We start from the raw sequence: 27,335 nt of genomic DNA on the forward strand, positions 1-27,335 counted from the left end.
GGGTCCTGAGTGAAGTCGTTAGATCTGGCTTGGTAGGGATTTTATTGTTGTTTTTGGTTGGGGGGTGGTTTAATCAAGTTGAACAAATAGAAGCACTTAAAGTGTATTATCTTAGGAAGAATTGTAACCAAGTCACTTTACATCGTTACAATCCCCAGGTCAGAAAATTATAAAGATGGAAGATGATTTCCAAAGGACAAAACCAGTAAAATTTCCAATTTATGTCGTCTAACTTAAAGATGATGATTATGCTGCATGTTGCAGGGAGGGTTGGGGGGAGGGATGGGAGTGCTTGTGTTTTTTAATCTAGATAAAGTTTCAAAAACTAATGTAGATTAAGTGGGTCTGAGTGCAATTAAATTTATGAATACAGAGAAAAATATGAAGTTTTATTAACTGTGGAAGGAATGTGGGTCCTTAGCTGCCCAGCCAGTTCATGAAGACCAAGGAGATCAGCTTACAGGGGTTAAATAAACACACTACTTTTTATTATAGCTCAAATGAATCCTCTTGCAGCAAAGCACCGAGTCTACAGTTGGCTTACGAGGTTTTCGTCTCTGGGGGCTCTGGATCTGCCCAGAGAGCAGGATCCACTCTGTTTGGGGCCTCAGGCTGGATTTTTCACATCCCTGGATGGTACTCATCCTATGTCCTAAATGGAAACCAGTGCCTAAGAAGCAGGGAGTATGAAAGGACACATGTATGCAAAGAAAAAAAGTGCAGGGTGTGGATGGTGGGACCAGGCTGGGCCTCGAGATTCTATGCTCAGAGAGTAGAGAGTGCCCGGATGTGAGCTGACACGTGACATGTGATTGTGGATGGAGCAACTTTCAGAAATCTTACCAAATGCACTCGGGCTGATCCTGGAGACCAGGCAGAGTGGGACCAAGGCTGGGGGGAGGCCACCCTCCCCATGGCTCAGCTGACCCCCAACCCCAGGACCTCCCCTCCTCAAGGCTGTGTGGCCAACCAGGAGCTTGTTAATTGTGCCAATGATTGGTTTGCCAGCAGCTCTTACAGATTAATATTTCAGGAGTTAGAGACCCAGCTGAGCATGAAAAGAGCATCCACTCCGGGTTGGGAATCACATTTCAATTCTGCGGAGAAAGAGAAAAAAGTGTTTCTTGAGTGAAGAGGACGAGACTCATTCACCTCCTGTGGCTGCAGACTCTGGCCTAAATTGGCTCCGGAGCTCAGAGTGGGACACTCATCTGTCTGCCAGGGCACAGTGCCATGGGGTCCAACCCCACGGGGCCCAGCACCGGGCCTCCAGGGTTGCCCTGTTTAGAGAACTGCCCCCTGCACTTCAAGTATCTTAGTTTTTCTGCGGGAAAATGGCACATTGCTTAAACTTCCTGTGGTTAAAAAGTGCTTTTCAAGAATGTGTTTCCGAAACTAAAAAAAATGAGCTGAGACTGTGTGATGTTTTTCTTACAGGGACCAGAAAGGCCTGGATTCTCTGTGTCCACGATGGGCTGGTTCCAAGCTCACAGTGAGGGCAGACTGGGGGCCGGGGTGAAGGGGGCTCTGGGGGCTGCAAACACCCTACCCGGGGTCCCATCCAGACCTCCCTGGAGTCCAGGCCTCCCAAGGCCCCCCCAACCTTCGTTTCTCCCCATACCCCGCTCACCCACCAGATCTCTGGCCCCCTCACCCACCCTGGCTCCCTACCCCCTCCCTGGGCGCCCTTCCCTGACCCGGGCCTCCCTCCCAGACCCCAGCTCGTCACACCCCAGGACGGTTCCTGCACCCCCGCGGGCTCCCCCGGGCACCCCTCCCCTGAAGGCTCCTCCTCCCTGGAGCGTTCTCGGGCCTGCCTATCATCTTCTCTAATTGTTTCCAGATTCGTGTGGGAGGTCAGGCCGCGAGCGCTGCTCCATGCCAAGTTTATAAACAGAGCAGTGTTTCCAGATGTCCGCTGGCTCCAGCCTGGCGAGCAGGTTGATTGGGACCAGAGCAGCAACAGGTGGAGCGCAGACAATGAATTCCTTGACACTTACTTACTCCCTCAACTCTCCTCCCCCCGGCCCTCAGCCCCATCTGCCACTGTCCCCACAGATCCCCAAATGCTCAAATGAATGGCAGAGCCTGGAATGCAAGGAAAACAGTCATTTCCCTAATGAGGGCGGGGGTTGGGGGAGGGGGACAGCGTCCCCGTGGACATCAGAGCCCGGCTGGGCCTGCAGGAGGAGGGGTTCGGCGGGGTGCCCGGCCCCTCCCTCGCCCAGGCCTCCCCAGCTCTGTCCCCAGTTCATGGCCGCCCAAGTGGGGCAGCTTCTCACAGCAAGTGTTCTGGGAAACGCCTGAGCTTCTCAGGAAGAGGACAGACAACAGCGTCCAGGCCCGCTGCGTGCTCAGGGATCCAAAGGGACAGCGTAGGCTGCAGTCTGGACCTCGAACTGGACAAAGTGCACCCTGGGGACCCTGGGACCACAGCACAGTGTCCCGTCCACCGTGAAGTGGCTGGGCCAGGGGCTCAGTGAAGGCAGCACGTCAGATGCCTCGAACCAGAGGGCCTAGCTCACAGGCCCTGCAGCGGCTCCCATGAGGGCTGGGCTCCAAGCTGAGGGTCCCGGCTATGGACCCAGAGCCCCTGAGGACAGGAGACTAAGCCTGTGACCGGATGGAATTCTGGCTGGCTCAGGCGGGAACCCTCCCAGGTTTAAGTCCGGACCTATAGAAAGTGTTGTGAAAATACAGCACGTAAATATCAAAAGCACGTCTGTGAGTGCCTCTGAGTTAAGACTAGGTTATCTTCTGCCAGTCTTTGAATCTGACTTTCTTCTTATAAAACGTAACCCGACCCTGGGCTTTGAAGAGCCGGGATCTGGGACCAGGACTGAGCAGTTCATCTGAACTGACAGGACACCGGTGCGGGGGTCCATACACCCACCCAGGCCCAGCCCAGGCCCGACACCCTGAAGGCCCTGCAGCACCACGCCGCCGGTAACATCCTGCATCGCAGCCAAGCACAGAGATCTAGAGCAGGCCTGCAGGACTCAGTCTCCAGAGGAAAGAGCACACACCCGTGTGGCTTTAATTACCTCCACTCCACTTCCACAGGGCGGTTCTGACTGGGGCTTTATCCACAAAGCTCCAAGTACTATAGGAGGAATTCCTAAGGAAACAAATCATGCCTGAAATGAAAGAGCAAGAAAATGAGTTGGAGAGAATAAACTCCTGAATGGAAGGGTGAGGGGAAAGGAGGAGGAGGGAAGGGGAAGGGGAGGGAGAGGAATATCAGAAGGAACTGGATTTGTCACAACTAACAATCCTGCGTGGCACCACCCGCCCACCAGGGAGCAGGTTGTACTCCAAATTCGAAGCGCCAGTGGCTGGAGAGGACCCCCAACACAGCTGGGTTCACCCCAGCACCTTGACCCCAGGGACCACCCCCATGACGGGGAGAATGTCTTCACCTGCGCTCAGAGACCAGGTGTGGAGCTCTGCTCCCACCACAAAGCACAGAGACCCATGGCCATGGCACCCCCTGAGCCCATCAGAACAGGGCACACAGCACTTCCTCTGACCGCAAGAACCTGGCTAAACCAGGAGCGACTTCTGCAACTTAAAATCTCAGCATCCTCTCTAGGTGGTTAGTGGAGACTGGAACTTGTCGCGTCTACACGATTATAAATATGCAGGAAAAAAAAAAGTGAGCTAGTGAGAACATTAGAAAGTGTCACGGCATTTCCTAATTTCACTGATGAATGAAAACCCCTCATGTGTCAGATGCAGAGTGCCACACCATGTGGGCAAGCTGGCTCACGTGACTGAGCCTCTCTTGAGGCCAAAGTGCAGAACCTACAGGAAAAAAAGCATCTTAGAGAACTTGAGTTTTCAAACTGGAATTTATTACACCTTTTCAAATGTAGACCAGGATATCCCAGCAAACACAATGTGTTTGTGATTTTTATAAACTGCTGGTTCTTAGGCGGAACAATGAGCCTACGTGTGCGGAGGGCCCTTAAAGTAGGGTGTTTACTAGGGGTGCAGTCCTGGGGAGCGAGCTTAAATGCTTCCTGAGACGAAACCCAGGCAGAACTGAGCCAGTTAACCAGCCAAGTGCCTCTTTATGTACGTTTGAAACACTTCTAACCAGAATTAAGGGATTTTTTTTCCCCCTTCGACTTGGCAAGCAACTGAAAAGACCAGTGTGGAGGAGGTGAGAAATGCCATTTCCAAGTCCTGAAGCCGAGTCAGCTGCCTGGGTGATTTAACCAATCCTGGCACAATGGGCCGTTTGTCAGCCCCCAGCTCAGACATACGGATGCAGTCCATACTGCAAGGGGAACTGACAAGCACATCCTTCCTCCCCGTTTGGTTCTGAGTGCCTGCCCGCCACGCACTCCTCTCTCTGCTCTGTCCAGAGCCCGAATGGTACAGTCACGCCCGTTGCTGTGTCCTCCCAGGCAGAAGTACCAGCCGCACCCGTCTGGCCGTCCTTGGGTTTCCGGGTGCCAGCCCCGCCCAGAGAGCCACTGGCCACCAACGGGGCACAGCACTTTGGGCAGCCAGGTTGGTCTCTCTTGGGCTTTTTTCCCCTGTGCAGGGCACAGCCCAGGACATTCAGCCTGTGGTCCCCAGGACAAGAGGTGGGCAGGGGTGCCTCTCAATGGGAAGAGACCACAGCAGATCCCAGCACCTAGCATCGTCAGACCTCCAACTCCACACTTTTGTGGCTCAGTTGGTAAAGAATCTGCCTGTAATGCTGGAGACCTGGGTTCAATCCTGGGTTGGGAAGATCCCTTGGAGAAGGGAAAGGCAACCCACTCCAGTATTCTGGCCTGGAGAATTCCACGGACTATAAAGTCCATGGGGTCGCAAAGAGTCAGACATGACTAAGCGACTTTCACTTTCACTGCCAAGGCTGCTCAGTCTTGTGTCTGACCCCACATGTGTGCTGATGAACCAACTCTGCTGAGAGAGCCCCTCTGATCCCACGTGTCTGCTTATGAACCAGACTCTGCTCTCAGCAGGGCATCTGGGGTGTGAGAGTCATGTTAAGTCCATTTAAATTCGCTGGGATGACCACACACTAGGCAGTTAGTGCAGATGCCCTGTTGTTCAAGATTTCTAGCCAAGGATTTGGCCAGACACCAAATCTAATCTCCCGGGGGTGGGAGGAAAGCAGACAGGCCTCTGACCCTACCTTGAAGGGGTGACCCCTGGGCACAGCAGGCCTGGGGGTTCTGCGTCTTCCAACCCAGCTACATAACTCAAGGTAGAAAGAATGTGTTTGTGAGGACAAGGGGTGTCCCAGGAGGCTCAGTGGTAAAGAGCCCACCTGCCAATGCAGGAAGTACAAGAGGTGTGGGTTCAATTCCTGGGTGGGGAAGAGACCGTGGAGTAAGAAATGGCAGCCCACTCCAGTATGCTTTCCTGGAGAATCCCATGAGTAGTAGATTCTTTAAAAGTCTATCAAATGCTGTTTTGTTCTGTAACAAGGAAACTAGAACTCCTGGATCTGAAATGAAGATTCTTAGAAATTCTACAGAAATCAAAGTGATGATACCATGAACTGGCAGAAGGGGATCCAGAGAAAACCACTAATTTTAAAATATAAAGTTAATTCCATCGCAAAGAACAACACGAACCAAAATGTTTAGATGATATCATACAAGACATTATTTGGAAGAAATATATTTCCATTTAAGATTTTTAAAGAATTTTTATTCTCTTTCAATGTCGTGGGCTTTCTATAACTTAGGATGTTCCCAAAACAGAGATTTGTTTTCGCTGGGTGGACACACCCTCTGCGATATAAGGTCACACCTGGTTTACTCACATGGCCCCGAATCGCACCCCCTGAAGCCCAGAGAGGACCAGTGGGGGCACCCCATCTCCAAACTCCTGACTCTGCCACCCAGAGTGTGAAAATTACCTCTGTCCTGAAACATGGGGACATTTTCCATACATGACTTAGCAACACGCCCCTGCCAGCCATCACCTGCAAATAAGTGAATTGTAAATAACAATGAAAGCTTGTCCTGATACTGAAATAAATTCTTGCTACACCTGGACAAAGTTATTTTATTTAGAAAAGACCAAAAGTTACCGGTGCCCACTTGCTTCTGATGAAGATTCTTAAATATCCAGGTGGATTAGGAAAGCAGTACTCAGCAGTAATAACTTATTCCCAATAAAAGTGATCTCTAGCCAAGACCCAACGAAAAGTTATGTGACCCAGATGAGACTCTGGACGGTTGAGAAGGGCCTGCTTTCCTAAGACTCGGATGTCCTTGAGCAGAGTTCCCGATAACTGCCTCCAGGCAGACAGAGACAGAGCAGAGACAGAGCAGAGAGATAGACAGAGCAGAGAGACAGAGCAGACAGACAGACAGAGCAGAGAGACAGAGCAGACAGACAGTCAGAGGCAGACAGAGACAGAGCAGAGAGACAGTCAGAGGCAGACAGAGACAGAGCAGAGAGACAGACAGAGCAGAGAGACAGTCAGAGGCAGACAGAGACAGAGCAGAGACAGAGCAGAGAGATAGACAGAGCAGAGAGATAGACAGAGCAGAGAGACAGAAGAGCAGAGAGACAGACAGAGCAGAGAGACAGTCAGAGCAGAGAGACAGAGCAGACAGACAGACAGAGCAGAGAGACAGAGCAGAGAGACAGTCAGAGGCAGACAGAGACAGAGCAGAGACAGAGCAGAGAGACAGAAGAGCAGAGAGACAGACAGAGCAGAGAGACAGTCAGAGCAGAGAGACAGTCAGAGGCAGACAGAGACAGAGCAGAAACACAGACAGAGCAGAGAGACAGAAGAGCAGAGACACAGACAGAGCAGAGAGATAGTCAGAGGCAGACAGAGACAGAGCAGAGAGACAGACAGAGCAGAGAGACAGTCAGAGCAGAGAGACAGTCAGAGGCAGACAGAGACAGAGCAGAGACAGAGCAGAGAGACAGAAGAGCAGAGAGACAGACAGAGCAGAGAGACAGTCAGAGCAGAGAGACAGTCAGAGGCAGACAGAGACAGAGCAGAAACACAGAGCAGAGAGACAGAAGAGCAGAGACACAGACAGAGCAGAGAGACAGTCAGAGCAGAGAGATAGTCAGAGGCAGACAGAGACAGAGCAGAGAGACAGACAGAGCAGAGAGACAGAGCAGAGAGACAGACAGAGCAGAGAGACAGTCAGAGCAGAGAGACAGTCAGAGGCAGACAGAGACAGAGCAGAGAGACAGACAGAGCAGAGAGACAGAGCAGAGAGACAGACAGAGCAGAGAGACAGTCAGAGCAGAGAGACAGAGCAGAGAGACAGACAGAGCAGAGAGACAGTCAGAGCAGAGAGACAGTCAGAGGCAAACAGAGACAGAGCAGAGACAGAGCAGAGAGATAGACAGAGCAGAGAGACAGAAGAGCAGAGAGACAGACAGAGCAGAGAGACAGTCAGAGCAGAGAGACAGTCAGAGGCAGACAGAGCAGAGAGACAGAAAGAGCAGAGAGACAGACAGAGACAGATAGACAGTCAGAGCAGAGAGACAGACAGAGCGGAGAGACAGACAGAGCAGAGAGACAGTCAGAGCAGAGACACAGACAGAGCAGAGAGACAGACAGAGCAGAGAGACAGTCAGAGAGACAGTTTGAGCAGAGAGACAGACAGAGAGGAGCAGAAGAAAACGTGGATGCCTTCATGGTTATAAGAAAGGCCACTTGAGTGGGAGCGGAATGCATTTCCCGAAACCAGGTCACCTCAGGCAGACACCCAGGATCCCAGTCCCCCCTCCCCGGGGGACCCAGATGAACCAGCAGAGGTTCTCTGGCACCAAAACGCAGCATTTCCCTGAGAGAAGCATCGAGGAGAAGGACTGGGCAACCTCACTGAGGACCTCCTGAGGGAAACTTCCTGACTCCAGGCTGTGGTGGGGGGGGGGAGGTGGGACACCTGCACACCCTGCCCGAGGCCACCAGCCCGAGAAAGGGCTGCAGCCACGGTGCTTCCTGAGAAAGTCTCGCGAAGCCTGAGAACGCGCGCAAAGAGGACAGGGCGCCCTCCCTCCCTTCGGGGGCTGAGGCTCACAGCCTCACCGCCATCAGGAAGCCGGGGCGCCAGCAAGAGGGCCGTTGGAGGCCAGGGGAGGAGACCCCAACCGGCCCATAGAGCTTCTGACTGCCCAGGGCTGGCAGCCTGCGGCCCCTGGAGACCCAGGCCCAGGACACGTCTGTGGAGGAGACAGAGGAGACAGGAGGGCTGGCCCGTCCTGTACAGGGAGGCCTTTGTCCAGAGGGCAGGGTCTCCAGGCGCGACTGAAGACAACACCCCGTCAGGGGCTGTGAGGACTACAGACCATGAGGGATTCATCTGTCAGTGGCAAGTCAACAGCCAGAGGCTACTTGTTAGAAAACAGAATAGGTGTATGTTGAACTTTGAAAAAAAAGCTGCACTTACTTTAGAAGGAGCTCAAGAAGCTGAAATATTTTCAAATATATAAATCTTAATCCAGAACCGCAACAATAGTTTAAGATGTAAAATGCAAAATGCAGACGTTTTTCAAATTCTAGATCTTGCAACTTCTCTGAACCATCCAGCATGTGGAGAACACATGAAACCTGCGCCAAACGCTGCAGACTTGACCGGCAGACAGGCTGGAGCTGAGGTTTGGGGAGCGAGGCCAGTGAGGACCCTGACCGCACAGCCCAGAGAGCCAGACTTTTCAGTGAGCGATGCTTGACTGTCAGTGTGAGTGTGGATGCTTCCACTTAAGTTCCCGGGAGGAACAGTCAGGACATTTGCTTGAGCAAGAAATTCCTGGAAAAATAAAACCACACTCTGCAATCAGGAGGAGCACAGAGTCGTGCCGGCTCCAGCTCTGTGTCTGGGCAGAACACGGGCAGGGGTTCTCAAGGAAGAACTGGTTGTTAGTAATTTACAAATAATGTGATAGGTGAGTTGGCTGGATGGCATCACCAATGCAATGGACATGAACTTGGGCAAACTCCAGGAGATCGTGGGGGACAGGGAAGCCTGGCATACTGCAGTCCATGGGGTTGCAGAGTTGGACACGACTGGGCAACTGAACAACAATACAACAGATAAAGATGATAAACATACTATTTATTAGGAATTCAGAACTGAATTTCTAGAACAAATATCAACACTGGGCACTGGCAAAGTCAAAAAACTTAATTCACTTTCATTGAGCACTTGCTCAGTGCCAGATAATTTCACAGATTTCCCGCCTAATTCCTTGTTTCGGTGGCTAAGGCTGGAGTTTGCGAGGTGGGGCTCAGGCAGTGAGGGGCTTGGTCCACACCCAGGACCCGTGTGCTCACCGGGCTCAATTCACTGTCTTAGCTGTTGTTGGTGGTGCTCAGTCACTAAGTAATGTACAACCCTTTGCGACCCCACAGACTGCAGCATGCTAGGCTCCTCTCTCCTCCACTGTCTCTTGGAGTTTGCTCAAATTCATGTTCATTGAGTTAGTGATGCTATCTAAGCATCTCACACTCTGCCACCCGCTTCTCTTCTTGCCTTCAATCTTTCCTAGTGTCAGTCCTCTCCACACACGAGGAAACCACAGAGAGAAGGGCCGAGCATGCAGGGCAGGGTTCACCAGAAAGGACACCCAAGCAGGTGGCCGCAGCTGGAGCTGGCCCCCGAGTTTAAAGCCCCTCCCCCCGGACAGACACGGGGCTCTGCCTGCCCCGCCAGCCCAGGCACCCCCACTCTCCCATCAGCCCTCAGCCCAAGGCCACCAGGCCCAGAAACCACGGCTGCATGTCCTTCACACCAGGAGCAGCATCTCTGACCACAGCCTGGGCTGCAGCCCGAAGGGGAGAAGCACTTCCTCCTCGGGTTTGGCCCCAAGCCTTGGGGGGACACATGGAAACAGGGGTGTTGCCAGCTCCCCAGGGACACCCCAAGGACAAGCTGCCCTTTTGCCTTCCCCAAGCTCACCAAGCCAGGCCGGGATGAGTGGGAGGCTTGTTCTCGGCCACCCAGGGCTTCTCCGTGCATGGCCACAAGACTCTACCCTGAGTCCTGTGGATGCAGGGAAGCCAGGGTTGCCCCACTCACCTTTCTACCAGCCTGCAGGCCCCAAATGCTTGGCTCAGTCTTCTTCAGAAGAGTCTGAAATGAAACCGACATATCATCTCGTCGTGACGACAAGGGAGGCTCCAGGAGTCACATGTTCCCCCAACTCTCGGGCTGCAGGAGTGTTCACAAGGCTTCGGTCACCAACAGGCAGGCCACATCTTCCTCCAGTAAATGGTCCTGAAGAGACCCCCAAGGGCCCTTCCCCATCCCCTGCTCAGGCACAGTGGGGCATCCTCAAGAGGGGATGAGCGTCCTCTCCTCCCGGCCGCAGGCCCCGTGGGAAGCCGCTGAGTCACCAGTAACAACAGTAACGGGAGGCCCTGACATCATCCACCGGGCCTCTCATGTCCGAGCTTCATATCTGTAGCCTTGTTGAGTTCTCACTGGTACTTAGGAAAGACATTCGGAATCCTCACCAGAGGGGCAGAACACGCCCCCTTTCAGAGATGACCCGTCGGACCTGCCTTTAGTGAGCCACCAGTTGCCCAGACTCGTGGCTTGTTGGCAGCAAAGCCAGGGTGTGAAGTCCCTTTCTCCACTGCGGGCGTCCACCTCCCCCACCATCCACAGGGGCCAGCGGGACGCGGTTCTGAGAGGGGGCAGGAAGACTCTGCAATCAGAAGATGAGTGAAAAGATGCTGCAGTCCATACTCTTCTTCTGCAGGATGTGATCTTGTGACTCTTTTATCTACTTCTGTTACTTTCTTTTCAGTTCAGTCGCTCACTTTCTTTCATCTTCTTCGTTGCTTTCTGATTAGCGGATTCTATCTTCCTGCACCAGGCAGGATTCATTCAGTAACTCATTGGGCTTGAAAGAGTCTCCCTGGCAGAGCGATAAAATGGCATAATTGAGAATGGAATGCCCACTCCACTGTAACTCACATTCCAATGTAATATGTACATTCACTTGTTTGGTTTGTTCCCAGGAAGCTGAAGGATTGTCTTGTGCTCCCTTCTCTGGTTCAATTCAATTTTTTTTTTGGTGGGGGGTGGTGGTGATGATTATAGAGCAGCAGAATGCATCCAGACAGGAGAGGAAAAAATGCCCTTTGATGACAATGCTGCAAGTCCACAGCACACTCCTCCAAACAGCCTGACTTTTCACCTGGCTTGCTGTCAGCCAGCTATTTTACATCTTTTCATAAACTGCAGAGAAGGATGGGTATGCAAACTGCAGTTGTCCTGTGGAATTTCAGTAGAGTTCACTGTGCCTGTAGAAAAATCAGTTTTGCCTACACAAACTTACTCCAAATAAACTTGTGCTTTTCACCTTTCCTTTGGACCATTTTTAACACCTGCCTGGTTCCCTCAGTGGTTAAAGAGACAAAATTTTCAACATGGATTGATGTTTACATCACTATGAGAATCTCGCTTTCACCTTTTCATGAAAAATATCTTCTGACAGAGATACACCCAGAAATTGACCCATGGGACTTCTTCCTCATTGTCTGGGGCCTCAAGGCCAAGTTAACACATATCTTCCATCTCTAATCTGATCTCAGGCCTCTTGTCTGGCCGACTAAGCCTCTCACAACAGCTACCATCCAGTAGCATTAGACAGCCAGCTCTGAATCACTTTTCTTGGTTCTCCTGTGTCCCTTTGAAATTCATGGCGGTGTGTTGGCACCATTGGGAAGGAATGTCCAGGTTATAGGTGTGTCCCATCTGAATGAAAGAACCATGAGTGCACTGCTTTTGTGCCTCGAAGGAAGATGCAATGTTTTTTCCAAATTGAAGATTTATAGCCACTCTGTATTGTCAGCTGATGGTGAGCATTTTTTAGCAAGAAGGTATGTTTAAATTAAGCTACACACATTGTTCTTTCAGATGTACTATTGTTGCACACTTAATAGACTACAATATAAAATAAACAACTTTTATGTTCACTGGGAAACCAAAACACATGAGTGCCTCATTGAATTGTGGTATTTGCTTCATTGCAATGGCTAGAACCAAACTCATGAAATCTCTGAGGTGTCTCTCTGTAGGATCAATGGCCTTGATTTTTTTAGTGGGAAAAAAAGGCAGGTAAAGAAATATTGTAAAATATTTTGAGTCATTTGGGAAGTTATCTAGATCAGTAATACAGTTCCAGCATTAGTTTTTCAAGAAATGCCTTACTCTGAATTTCTTTCAATAAGAACTTGGAAACAACTCCATAAGTGAAAAAGTCTCCAGCTTTTTTAAAATAAAACACGTTTATAGAGACAGTGTCTGGAGTCTTGTGCACGCGAGCAGGACATCACATTGTGGATACCAGTTGAGGGTTTTAAGGCAGGTTCAATTCATATGAATAAAAAGCAACATTCATTTACAGCAGTTTTAAGTCTGAGAGTTCAGAGAAGAACTGACTGGTTTAAATAGCCTTCTCAGAATAGGCAGAAATGTTACTGAAGTAACTGAAGATTCAGAGACAAATTACTTAACAGGTCACTGACCCATGAATTGCTTAACCAAAAGCATTATCTACTTCAAGACTCTTGTATAACTGAAAATGAATACTAAAGTAAAAACTGGGGAGGCAAAATGAATTCTGTCCTAAAAGCTGTTCAGTAGACAGGTAAGGGTAATTCTTAACACAATCTACTAATTTTTCTTCAGTTCTTTCCCTGAATGGCAAAAAGGAGTTTCATCAGTGACTTTTTAAAAGCAATTTGCTGCAAACATGAATTTCTTTTGAAACAACAGATTGAAACTCACAGCAAATTTCCAGTTAATCTTCTCCAAACATCGATATTGTTAGGAAGTACAGGTAACACAACCAGCATAGCCCTGGGGTGTCGGGTCATTAAATTAAAACAGAACTGTAATATGAAAGTGAAGGAACCCACCCAGAAGCATGGTTTTGCCACTATGAAAAATGCCTGGATGCTAAACAAGCAAGCATGGTACCAAGTTCAAACAAACTTCACAGAAAAGGAAACATTCATGCATCAGTTAATAGCAGTCCACGGGGTCGAAAAGAGTCAGACATGACTTAGCAACTGAACAACAGGCCTACCCTTAAAGATCTACTAAACAAGTTCCTTCAAGCAGACAGGGAATGATAGAAGAAAGACCTGGAAAGGAAGAAGGAGCAACAGAAAGATTAGAAATGGGCACACACAACAGACTATCCTTTTCTCAAGTTTTATCAATTATATTCAATGATAAAACAGAAATCATAACATGTTTTAATTCATAAGAAAAAATTATTTAAAAGCAAGGAAGGAAAAAACATCTAAATGGATGTAAAGTTTTCACTCCTGAAGATAGTAAAATATTGATACCAGTTAAGTGTTACAAGTCACATATGTATACCTGGGTACCCAGAGCAGCCACTACAAAACCTGTACACGGAGACACACGAAAATAATGATAAATCATTTTGACAATCCTAAAATAGTGCTAATGTACCAGGAAAAATGCAAAGAAATACAGGATCAAGAGCGGGAGAAAACAAATAATTAAATAGTCCTTTTAAGCACTAACATACCTGGAAACCACCTTAAATGCAAATTGTCCAAATACACTAATCAAAAGATACAGATTAACAGACTGGAAAAATAAACATGCTCCAAATGTACATTGCTCTTACCAAAACAAGATCTCTTCTTATGTAATGACACAGGCAGGGTGAAAACAAAAAATATGGAAATAAATATATAAACATTATTTTTTTAAAAAAAGCAATAATAACTATATTAATAGCTAATAATATAGACTTCAGATCAAAGAAAATTACAAGAGAAAAGTTGAAAACTAATCTTATGTATTCTCTTCCAGATAATAAAAAAGAAACACTTTCCAACTCATTTTCTGATGTCAGTATTATCTTGAAACCAAAACTAGACAAAGACAGTGAAATAAAATAAGACTATAGATCAATATAACTCATGAACCTAGACACAAAATCCTCATAAAATATCAACAAATTAAATCCAACAGTGTATAGAAAGAACGATACAAAGTGACCAACTGGGATTATTCCAAATATGCAAGGCTAGTCCGTGATTGATTGATTTGAAAATCAATCAATATATTCTACCATATCAACAAGCAAAAGAAAACAATCCTATTATTTGATGCAGAGAAAGCATTTGATAAAACATTACACTTATTTCGGGCTTCCATGGTGGCTCAGATGGTAAAGAATCTGCCTGCAAAGCAGGAGACCCACTTTCGATCCCTGGCTTGGAAGATCCCCTGGAGAAGGGAATAGCAACCCACTCCAGTACCTTTGCCTGGAGAATCCCATGGACAGAGGAGCTTGGTAGGCTACAGTCCGTGGCATCACAAAGAGCTAGACACAACAGAGCAACTAACACACTACACTCATTTATGATTAAAAAAAAAAAAAAGGGGGGAAATCAACAAGAGAGGGAAATGATTTCAACTTGACAAAGAGCATCTAGCATCTACAGCTACTAGATGTTACTAGATTCTTCATGATGAAAGAATGTGTGCATTCCCACTAAAATCAAGAACAAGGCAAGGCTCTATCTCTGTCATTTAATATGGCACTGGAAGTTCTGCCACTACAGTGGCAAGAAAAATAAAAGATATTAGGAAAAAGTTAAACTATATTTGTAGATGACATGATTGTCTGTTGTAAAAGTCCAAAAGAATCTACAAAAAAATCCTAGAAGTAAAAAGTATAGCAAGGTCACAAGATACAAGATCAGCTCACAAAAATCAATAACATTTCTACATACTAACAATGAACATTAAATACTAAATTTAAAACAAATAACCATTTGTAATCACTGCAAAGAAAACACAATACTTTGATATACACATAACAAAACATGTACAGAAAGTGTACGCTAAGAATTACAAAGTGTGTGCTAATGAAACAAAGTGCTAATTGAGGCATACCACATTCATGGGCTGGAAAATTCAACATCATAAAAATGTCAGGTCCCAAATGAATCTATAGGTTTAACTCAATTCCTATCCAAATTTAGCAACACTTTTTGTAGACAGACAAGTTTATTCTAAAATTGTTGTGGAAAGACACAAGCAAAGGTAAAATCAGTAAGGTGGGAGGAAACAGTTAATCTGACATCAAGTCATATAACACAGCTACAGTAATCACAAAGAGTCATAGTGGGAGACAGTGGGACAGATACATCGATCAAAGGAACAGCAGAGCCCAGAAACAAAGCCAGATAAATATTCTCAGCTGAGGTTTGACAAAGGTGCAGAAGTGACTCCGAGAAGGAAAGCAAGCCTTCACAAGAAGTGGTTCTGATGAAACTGGACAGGAGGGGAGGGGACTCACCCTACACATCTTATATATAAATTAATTCAAACTAGATCATAGACCTGAGTGTAAAATGTACAACTACAAACCTTTCATAAAAAGGACGCAGGAGAAATCCTCAGGCTTTAAGGTTAAACAGCAAGTTCTTAGACTTGACACCAAAAGCACTGCCACACAGGAAAATTTGATATGTTGAACCTCATCAAAATTAAAACCTTTTTGCTCTGTGAAAGTCCATGAGAAGAGAATGAAAAGCTACAGAGGGAGAAGAGGTGTTGGCAAATCCAGCACGTGACTAAAGACCAGTTTATCTAGAATATGGAAAGAACTTTCAAAACTTAACAGTAAAAAAAATAACAATGCAATTGGAAAATGAGCACAAAGCACAGTGATATTTCACTGAAGAACATACATACACGACAAACAAGCATGAGGGGAAAATAGTCAACATCATTAAGCACTAGGGAAATGAACATTTAAGCCTCAATGAGGCCACTACACACTTATCAGAACACTAAAGGGTTGGCCAGGATGTGGAGAAACTGGGTCATTCATACATCGCTGGTTGGAAGGTAAAATGGCACAGCCAGTCTTGAGGACAATTTGGCAGTTTCTTTGAAACTAAACATTAAAATACCATACAAATCATCAATGGTCCTTTTGGACATTTATACCAGAGAAATGAAAACTATCATTCACACAGAAACCTGTACACAAATAATATGGCAGGTTTACTTGTAATAGCTTAAAACTAGAATCAGCCCAGATGTCATTCAGCAGGTGAATGGATAAAAGCTGTAATAGTCATACCATGGAATATTTTTCAGCAATAAAAAGGAACAGACTACTAATGCGTGTAACAATTTGGATGAATCTCCAAAGAATTATGCTAAGCAAGAAAAACAGTCCCCAAAGGACCATGCATAGGGTAGAATTTTAGAAACAGAGGACAGATTGGTGGTTGCCAAGAACTGGAACGCGAGGAGGGGGGCATGTGGCCACAAAAGGCCACAGAGGGACCCTTGTTGGTGGAACTGTTTTAGTGTCTGGACTGCAGTGGTGTCCACACGACCCACACATGGATACAGCTATGTGTGGAACAAAGAGACACACTGAGTGCAAGTCATCGGATTGAGGTGAGTGAGTTGTGTCAACATCAATGTCCTGGCTGAGCACGCTTCTGTGGCTTTGCAAAATGCTACCATTGGGGGAAACTGGGTAAAGAGTACACAGCCCTCTCAACCATATGTGAATCTGCAGCCTCCTTAATAAAAGTTTCAATTAAAGTAAAACAGCTGTGATAGGGCCAGTGTTGAGCATACACACACACAGGTTCCTGCTGGCCCCTGAGCACAGCAGGAAAATGTGGTGAACTCCTGATTTCAAATGCTTTGTTCCATCATTAAATCAAGGAGCTCCTGGAAAACGCAAGGTGAGTGTGTGGAATGGAGGACGTGAGGTCAGAAAGTCTTCCCAAGTCCTCGTGTCTATAATAGATAGGAACTAACAAAAATTCAGAACCACTAAACCCAACAACAGCATAAAAGCCTTTCTTACAAAGCCCTGTGTAGTAACCCTGGTTAACGGGCAGTGACCTCACACGCATCACGGAGCGTGACATCCGCTAACCTGGAGGAGATTTCGCTATCAGTTAGAGATGAGCAAACTGAGGCTGGAATAACTAAGCAAGAAAGGGGCCATGCTGCTCTCTTCTCTTTGGAACCTCCTGCCTGTCCCCTGAAACTTCGGTAAAAGTCTAATGTGTGAAAAGGGAGAAGCAATTGTTTTACGAATAAACTGAGAGGTCCCGCAATCATGGCCAGACCTCTGAAAGGCAGGACCCCTCCATCACAGGAAGCCACTGCAGAATCCTGCCATCAGCGTTCCGACAGGTCAAGAGAGCACAGGGTGGGGCGAATCTGACGAACCTTAGGGCTGCCTTTGGCGGTTCGAAAGGAACCTCATTTTCACTCTGGGTTTTGGCTCCATCTTCTTAACCAAACCACCAAGCAGAGCCACTAACAGCCAACTCGCCAAATTGGACCTCGGTCTTCTCTGTGAGTCTTGGCCCAATTTCTGGCAAATTCATCAAGATACAGTCTGTGGGAGGAAACAGTGCCCTGGTAGCCTATTCAAAGCACTGTGATGCATCCGAGGCTCCTCAACATTCCAGCGCCCTGACGTCCAGCCACCGCCTGGGCCCATTGACCTCAAACGTTTAGACAAAACTCCCCAGGAAGCTGCTCTGCGGAAACGCTACCGGCCCCAGTCAGCCTGCCCCATCCCCACCGCCAAGCCTGCCCTCAGACAAGCGCAGCTCCTTCTCAGTTCCACTTAAGGACTTTTGCAAAAAAATAAAGTCCCGGCTTCGGGGCCAGGGAACCCTGGCCAGGACAACGCCCCCGGCCAGATCTCCAGACCGGGCGGCTGAAACAGTTTGGGACTGAGGTGGAAACCGCCTACACTTCGTGTTAATTGTTGGTGAAAACAACACAAGCTCCGCCATCATTTTCTATTTTCCCTCCTTACCATCTTTTCAAAATGACTTTGTCATGGTTTATAGCTGGCTGGTTTCTAGCTAATGAATATTCAGGACCCCAAATCCTTAAGCCCTCATCCCCTGCCAGAGGAGAGACGGAACCACCAGCTCCGGGGAAAGACGGGGGCCAGCCAGGCACCCGGGCGCAGACGACGGGGCCAGAACCGGCCGAAGAAGCACGTCCGCCCGCCGAGCGGGGTCGGAAGCCTACCCTCCAGCCCCGGCCTGGACCCTTCTGGGAACCCAGGAAGGAAAGGCGCTCCTGGCCGGCGCTCCGTGACAGAGAGCGATGCGGCCCTCTCAAAACCGGGCAGGAGGCTTCCGGCTGCGAGAATCAGCGTCATAACGCGCTTTGAGGGCGGCGGGGGCGGGTGGAAGGCTCTACCCACTGCACCGAAACTCACACACGCCTTCCGCACCATTAGCAGAAACAGCATCTTGTTTCCAATTCGGCTGTAGATAATGAAATTAGCCCCCAAATTACCATAAAGTGGAACAAGTAGGCACAAAAGCGGGAGGTGGGTCTGGAGGCCTTCGCCCTCCCCCCTGCAGACCAGTCTCGGCTCTGGCTCTTAGCTGTTTAAATTCAAAGCAACGCTTCTGTTTTTCTAAGTCGCCGTCTTGACCCCAAGCAGATAAAGAGCGCCGCGTGACACATTCAGCAGAGTTGCTGTGTTCTTGCTCTGTTTACATCAGGAAATCCAGCGGGTGGGGACTGGCTGGGCGCCGGCCCGGGCGCTGGGCCTGACTCCATCCAGATGTGCGCCGGCTCCAGAGTGGCTGCCGCGCGCAGTAAACGGGCACCGAGGCGGCCCCGCGGGCGCACGGAGGCGGCGAGAGGAGGAGGGACCGCGGGCGCGCGGAGGAGGGACCGCGGGGGCGCACGGGGAGGGGGCGCGCGGAGGGGGGCGCGCGGGGAGGGGGTGCAGGACAGGGGGTGCGCGGAAAGGGGGAGCTGGGGGAGGCACAGGGAGGGGGCGCGAAGGGAGGGGCTGTGGCGGGAGGGGGCGCACCCATGGGGGTAGAGCAGGGACCTTGAGCGCAGTGCCAGCGACCCCGGGAGTGGGCCCCCGCGCCGTGTGCATTTCCCTGTAAATGTGCTACACTTTAAAGAACAGGGAGCGCAGTATATCACTGGGAATGTTGGCTGTCTATTGGTCCCTGTGGATACTGCTGGGTTAGTACGACTTGTAACCAGAGCAAGAGAAACATAAAAAAAAGCCGGGAAACACTGCCAATTAGTCATTACAGGGAGATTGTAAAAACAAGAGAAAGAAAGAGGGGAAGCAGAAGGAATAAAAGAATAAAATGCCCCAGGAAAAAAAAAGAAACTAGATGCGCTTTTGTTCTGGAATACAGTGAACAGGCAGCAAGAGAGGCTGCTGGCTAACCAGGGGTCCTGCAAACCAGCAGGTTCCCAGGGCAGCCCTGGAGGGACCCCATGCCCATCTCCGGTCGGCACCCCTCTGCTGTGCTTGCAGGACTCAGGCTAGCCAGTGGGCAGGCAGTGTACTGTGGAGCAGGGCCCAATTGTGCAAAATCCAAGTTAGACATTTATTTCTGATCGCCCGCGGCCTACACGGTCCTCGCTGCTGAGTTAGAAGAAAAAGAAAACAGGAACCAGTTTATTTTTCTCACAAGTTCCTACCAGCCACCGACCTCAAGCACACTGTGGCCATACTTGCTGAACATTGTTTTTAACCTGATGGTAATTAAAATATCTTCCCCTACCCCGACTTTTGCTGGATTCACGACTCCAAGAACGTGGTATATCACAAGCTGAGATAGGTCTGTGGGCGCCTCCCCAGCCTCCGTTGTCAGTCCCTTTGTCCCTTCTCCAGATTGAAGCCCCAGTGTTTTTTGCAGCAGAAGCCCAGGGTGGACAGCGCTTCTTCCAGGGAACAGCCTTCAAGCATCGGGAAGGGAGGAGGGGGGCCGCTGGAGAGGAAGCTGGGCCCCCTCCCGGGGGACTAGGGACACATGTTGCCAGCCAGAGAGGAACTGCTTATCTCAGCAGTGGAGAGTCGGCACCCCGCCAGCCCCTCCGCCCACAAGCGTCAAGTCCCACCTCCTCTGAGTCATGAGGACGGCCACATGGCCTGAGATCTAGGACCTGGCAAGGGTGCAACTTTGCTCATCAGCTGGGGTCCTTCTTGGTGCCTGGCCACAAGTCAGCAGATACACAGCTCAGCTTCACCAGCACAAAATGTCTTGCATAAGATCTGTTTCAAAAACAATTACATGAGCAAATTATCTTGGCTCGTAGCAGCAGATTTTTTAAATCTGGTAGCAAGATCTCAAGAAAAAGAATGATTAAACCACAAGCACTATTTTAAAATAACATTAAACTAGACAAGAAATGAAGAATTCTCACAGGATCATGAAGAACATGTTCTTCCCCCCCGCCCTTAGTTCAGAGCATCCCCCCATGTGTGTGTCCTGGGGCACCCAGAGACTTCCCCAGAAGTTAAAGTAAGAAACTTGCTTCTATCTGTGCCTTGATGGAAACCAAAGCAGTAAAGATCCTTCATTCAGCAGGACTTTCCCTTCCTATCTCAGAGCTCTGACATCCATCAGCGGAAAGGTTACAGGAGAGCCTGTGGGAGAATCTGTGAGCTGGGCTCCACCTGCCCTGTCAACTCAGCTGGCTGTGCCCACAGCCCATGGTCCCCAAGGGATGACTGCGTCCCTTTTGATCTCAGGACTCAAATATGACACCCACTGTGGCTGGAAGCCCGTGCCAGCTCCTATTGTGTCTCCCTGTGTGTCTGTGTGTGGAACTCACTGTCACCCCACCTTTGTCTCCGCTCAACACCCCTTTCCAGAGGGTTCAGCCCTTCATTTAAAGCATTGCGCTCCCCTCTTTGCAGATGTCGGTGAGACGGAGTCTGAGACCTTGGCCTCTGCCCCTTCACACTGTCCTATTCCACGTCATTGTGTGTAATGGCTCATACTGAAGATTTTAAACATGAAGCTGTGCTCTTGACGTTTCTTCCGGCCCAAGTGCTTTATTCCAGCTGCAGAGACATGCTCATCATCATTGGAAACGCAGGGCCTCGACAGCCCTCTCCTTGGACGCAGGCCCAAGGCTCAGAGCCACTCATCTCCCTCCTGTTCTCAGGGGTCTGCCCTGACTTCCACCACAGACCTCTGGGCGGCAGCCCTGCCCACACTTGAGACGCGGCCACCGCAGCCCCAACACCCCGCCGACCTGCAGCCTGATGCCCCTCCAGGGGAGTCTCTGTCAGGGGACAACAGGAGGCACTGTGCCCTAGGGGGGACTCTGTGTCCTGAGGGGGAGGTCTCTGTGTCCTGAGGGGGAGTCTCTGTGTCTTGGGAGGAGGGTGGAAATCTGTGTCCTGGGGGGGAAATCCGTGTCCTGGGGCAGGGGAATCTGTGTCCTGGGGGGGAATCTGTGTCCTGGGGGGAATCTGTGTCCTGGGGTAGTCTCTATGTCCTGGGGGGGGGGAGTTCTCTGTGTCCTGTGGGGGCAGAAATCTGTGTCCTGGGGGGGGATTCTGTGTCCTGGGGGGGAATCTGTGTCCTGGGGGAGACTCTGTGTCCTGGGGGGCAGTTCTCTGTGTCCTGTGGGGGCAGGAATCTGTGTCCTGGCAGGGGGGAGTCTGTGTCCTGGGGGGGGGGAATCTGTGTCCTGGGGGAGTCTCTATGTCCTGGGGGGGAGGTCTCTGTGTCCTGGGGGGGGAATCTGTGTCCTGGGGGGGGCACTCTGTGTCCTGGGGAGGAGACTCTATCCCCTGGGGTGGGAGGACTCTGTGCTCTGGGGACAGCCTCTCTGAGGTTTTGTCCTGCATGGTGATCCTTCTACAGATGCTGACTCCCAGATGGAAGCTTAAGCTCTTCCTTGGTCTCTGGTTGGTAAATTCTAGGCAAGCCTTAAAAATCCAAACAAATCTATTAGTCTTCCCAGGGACCCCCGCCCCCACCGCCAGCCTCTCCAGGGACGCCTAGCTTGCAGAGACTGCTAGCCTCCCCAGAGGTCCCCAGCCCACTGCGAGTCGTTGGTGAGCAGCTGGTCTTCATTCCAAGAACCCCAGCCTCATCCTGCTGCCGGGGCTCTGTGTCTTGGGGGCTCTGCATACTCCAGACCTGCCCTCAGGCTCTCTGCCATTGTCCCTCCCATCACTTCTGGTCTCTTCTCAGCCCAGTGAAACCCATTGACACCCCTGCAGACTCTTCTCCTTCCCCTCCCACTTCCTCTGCCTCCAGGGTCACCAGGGCAGGACCACACCAGCCAGCGTGCATCTCCAGGATAGTCACCCCACTTCCCTGAACAGAGTGTGTTCTGAAGGCACCCCCCAACTCCCAGAGCTGGGCCTTGTCCTCCCCACCAGCAGGGGAGCTGCAGATGAGGTTCAGCTACCCCTACCTCCCTGGGCCCCCCATCATTGCTTGCTGCTCTCACAACAGGTCCAACCCTGCAAACAGCCCTTGCTGGACGCTGCTTCGCCTCCCAGGTGGAGAGAGAGGGCTTTCTGCTTGGAAAACAAATGAGCAGGTTCCCAGAGCATGAGGTCTTGGCACTGTGTGTCCTCAGGGCTGTGACTACCAACTCCTGGCCCGGGGACAGCTGATGCTGGCATCAGATATGTGAGGAGCCACACAATGTCAGGCATGGGCAAGTCCACATGTGACTTTGTCACAGACTGCACAGTGTACCGGGAGGGCCTCTCAGGGAACATGGTGTGCTTCTTACAGGAGCCCGGCAGCCATCCCTTAAATAAAGCTGAGCTCTCAGCAGTCTGAGTGTCGTCTTTTCTGCTGGATAAGGCTGGAAAACAGGAGTGGTGGAGAAAGAGGAGACAGAGGCTGCACTCCGATCGGACTCCGTGCTGTCATCCGGAGTGTGGTCTTGTGTTTGAAGTCCTCCCCGCCCACCCCAGGTCCACCATGCCCAGGACTCTGGCCAGGCTCAGTGGCTCTTCAGACGGTCAGGATGGCTCTCTCTCCAGAGGGACTCATCCTCGTTTGTTCTTTCACTCTCTTCTCAACAGAACTTCACAAACACGTCTTCCAGTTCATCATCAGTCTTGAGAACTGAGTGTGGAGGTGCAGCCCAGGGAGTCACCCGTCCAGGGGGTCATGCTGAGGGGAGGAGGTGGACAGGACCTCGTAGCACAGACGGCCGGCGCTGGAGCAGGAGCTCAGAAACAGCGACAACCTGGGACATCCGGCCGAGGGTCCAGGCAGCAAGGCCCAGTGGGCGCAGCTGGGCCTCCTGGGAACTCAGCTCACTGGTGTCTACACTGCGGCCTGGGTGAAGTGGGTCCAACTCCTAAGTCACTTCTGTGTTGCTCCTTTAATGGGATCATGGGGTTCCACCCGTGGGTCTGGTGGTTGAGCTCACACACCCGCATAGGAGGTTTCACCCACGAGTATGTTGGTTTGAGTTCACACACACACACACACACACATTGGTGTCCTTTAGAGTCACACCAGGGAAGGCAGGTCCAGGTTTTCTCTGGACAGGAAATACTGGACATCAGCTGTGACCCCAGTCCTGAGGCAAGCCCGTCTGCAGAAGGCAGAGTGGACTCAGATGTAGTTGCACACTCAGGGGTATGGAGTGCACGCCCTCCCATCCTCGGGGTTCAACATGCCCTTCCTGTAGCAAAACGGCCTGAGACCCAGACGGCCCCCCAGACAAACTTCCCTTACCTCCTTGGTTTAGCCGCCTCCAATGCCGATGCTGGGCCGCTAAAATCAAGCCCCATCCATATTGATCGGAAGAGGAGGGGTGTCATCCGTGGAGGGGACCAGACTGGGACGGGAGTGGGAGGAGGCTCTCACGGTGGACAGAGACATTCTGCACCCCGCCCCCGCCACACCTCCATGGGCTAAGAAAGCCTTTAGAACCGTAGCAATGAGCCAGGTCACCGAGTTCCTGCTCTACCCACCCCCCCCCCCCGCCGCCCCCAGACAACGTGGGTGTGTCTGCAATCGGAAGGAGACATTCCCTTTTTAGTGTGAAAATAAATTTGTGTTATCAGTGTGAGAAGCAGTCATGAAGGGCTGCCTTGGGTGCAAGGGCTGCTAAATAAAGAAGAACTGTCCAGGGAGTTGAAGCTCAATGCAGAGCCCCAGCCCAGGCCAAGAGCAGAGCCAGGAAGCTGGTGGGAGGGGTTTCCTGGAGCCAGAAGTGCGTCTGGCAGAGAGCGTACCCACAGCCCTTTTTTGGTTTCAATTCACATGACATCACAATCTATGAATTTGCTGTGATTGGATTTGAATGAACTTGTAGATTCAAAACAACCCATTTGAAACGAGCTTCACAAAGCAGCTCTCTCTCTCCAGCAGCCGTTACATTACATGTGGCTCCCTAATCCTCTTCTGTCTTCTGGATCCCAGAGGGAACGGGAGGGCCCACCCAGGACCAACACAACCAAGTCCAAACCATGCACACACGTATACACACATGGACACGGACACACAGAACCACAGACACACACAGACACACAGACACGTGGAACCACACACACACAGGGACACACTCATGGACACGAACATACAGAACCACAGGCAGACATGGACACAGACACATGGAACCACGTACACACACACAGGGACACAGACACATAGAACCACAGACACACATGGACACGCAGACACATGGAACCACACACACACAGGGACACAGACACACGGAACCACATACACACACATGGACACACTCATGGACACAAACACACAGAACCACAGACAGACATGGACACAGACACATGGAACCACGTACACACACATGGGGACACAGACACACAGAACCACAGACACACATGGACACACAAACACACACATGGACACAGACACACACATGGACACAGACACATGGAACCACACACACAGACACGCACACACATGGAACCACACACACACAGGGACACAGACACACAGAACCACATATACAGATGGACACACTCATGGACACGAACACACAGAACCACAGACAGACATGGACACAGACACATGGAACCACGTACACATACACGGGGACACAGACACACAGAACCACAGACACACATGGACACGCAGACACATGGAACCACACACACACAGGGACACAGACACACGGAACCACATATACACACATGGACACACTCATGGACATGAACATACAGAACCACAGACAGACATGGACACAGACACATGGAACCACGTACACACACACGGGGACACAGACACACAGAACCACAGACACACATGGAACCACACATACACAGGGACACAGACACACGGAACCACATACACACACATGGACACACTCATGGACATGAACACACAGAACCACAGACAGACATGGACACAGACACATGGAACCACGTACACACACACGGGGACACAGACACACAGAACCACAGGCACACACATGGACACAGACACATGGAACCACACACACAGACACGCACACACATGGAACCACACACACACAGGGACACAGACACACAGAACCACATATACACATGGACACACTCATGGACACGAACACACAGAACCACAGTTACACACACGGACATACTCATGGACATGAACACACAGAACCAGACACACATGGACACAGACACACGGAACCACATACACACACATGGACATGCAGACATACACATGGACACAGACACTCATGTGGACACACAGACATATGGAACCACACACGCACAGAGACACACACATGGACACAGACACATGGAACCATATACATACACGGACACACAGACACACAGGGACATGGACACACAGAACCACACACACACACATGGACACACAGACACACACGGACACAAACATACTGAACCACAGACAAGCACATGGACACAGACACACTGACCCACAGACACGCACATGGACACAGACACACTGACCCACAGACACACATGTGGACACAGACTTACGCATGGACGCGTCATCCTCCTCTTTTTGGGGGCTGGGGGCGACTCGGGAAAGGGTTTACCCACATTTGTACACATCAGGGAAAACAGCGTCCCACAGCCCTGTGTGTACACAGGGTCACTGTTGAAGCACTGGGTTAGCTGTCTTTCAGATGTGGACAACTGTGCAGTCAGCACAGGGCCATGGATTCTGTTTGTGATAAAATACAGGCCTGTGCCCTCCCTACCCCTGCACACCCAAACTGGTCCCAACCCCAAACCTGGAGAGGCCGAGGACCCCAAACTGGACACAGGCTCTCGACTGGGTGACTTGCCCTGGGCATGTTAGCAAAGTGTGGGGATGTCTGTGGTCCCACCAGGGCTGGGGTGCTGCCAGCACCTGGCAGGCCGAGACCAGGGTGCCCCCAGCACAGGGACGGCCCGCCCCTCCCACCTGACCTTCCCAGGCCTCATAGCTCCCAGGGCAGGACCAGCATGGTGGCCAAGACTACGAGGCCCAGAAGCAGCTGTTGGGCCAGCTGACTGGGACAGAAGCCTGGTGCACCCTCGTTGAGGGGCCAGGCTCTCCAGACAGGAGCCCAGGAAACTGTGAACTTACCCTCAGACCACAGTCACCTCTGCCAGTGCTCACTGAGAGTTACAGGCATGTGATTTTCATAGATGTGTTTTATCTTGATGGGGGGATGGTTTATGTTGGGGAGAAACGGAAGTGTTTCTCCTGTCACCACGTCCATCTGTATCTGCACCTACACTTGCAGGGCAAGGTAGAGGGGGCCCAGGGCTACATCTGCCTCTGAACTCAAGGTTACAGACCAGAGCACAGCCCCCAAGCCCTTCAGGCACCAAGAAGGAAAGCTGGACCATCCTCTTCCTCACCCCAACCCCCAATCCTGGACGCCCTTAGGCTCCCAGGGAGGGTCCCAGCTCTACTGTCAGCATTGACCGCACAGCCATGCTCCCCCCAAGCAGAGCCATCACATGGGTCTCAGGTCCATGGCTGGCCTTGCAGGGTTAGCAAGGAGATCAGTGCTGGAAGGGCCACCGGGGGGGGCCACAGTGGTCCTGCCCTCCCCCAGCCCTGCTGGACTTTGGTCTCTCCCAAAGCTGAGACCCTTACCAAGCACGGTCAGATCCCAACCCCCACCATCCGGCCTCCTATACAGGACTCCCACCCAGCCTACCCAGCCCTTTGGTCATGCAGCGGCCTCTCTGAGGCCGGGGGTGCCCCCTCCCATCATCTCTAACCCTCCTTCTGCTCACAAGGGGATGAAGGCTGGGACCGGAGCAAGGTAGGCGAGCATCCCCTGGGACACAAGGGCTCCTGAGCCGACCCTTGGGCAAAAGCACTTGTGCCCTGCCCAGCCCCTCCCCCACTGTGTCCACGATGCCAGATCCTCCAGGGCCCCGCGCGGACACACTGCTGTCACCCAGGTCAGAGGACAGCCTCTCAGCACGAACCGCAGGCATGGAGGTGTGGATGTCCATGCCTCCCTATGAGCTGGCTCTGATCCTCAGGCAGCCTGAGCCAGGCAAAGTGACCAGTCCTGGCTGCACCCCAGTACATGCAGGGCAGCCTCACAGGATCGGAATCAGCCTTCTGGTCACCAATA

The 27,335-nt window shown here is 50.8% G+C and overlaps 1 long non-coding RNA gene across 1 annotated transcript; it reads right to left on the reverse strand.

Moving 5' to 3' along the window:
• Positions 1-418: 418 nt before the first annotated feature.
• LOC129560467 (uncharacterized) lies at positions 419-18,617 on the reverse strand. The gene is made up of 3 exons (XR_008686774.2): positions 18,312-18,617; positions 3,045-3,137; positions 419-1,097 (listed from the first exon to the last, which is right to left on the reverse strand). It is a non-coding gene; the product is annotated as an uncharacterized LOC129560467 (long non-coding RNA).
• Positions 18,618-27,335: the final 8,718 nt, after the last annotated feature.

This window comes from Moschus berezovskii, chromosome 16 (genome assembly GCF_049115385.1).
Source record: "Moschus berezovskii isolate FMDL1 chromosome 16, NW_MosBer_1.0, whole genome shotgun sequence".
In the NCBI taxonomy this organism is placed as follows: domain Eukaryota; kingdom Metazoa; phylum Chordata; class Mammalia; order Artiodactyla; family Moschidae; genus Moschus; species Moschus berezovskii.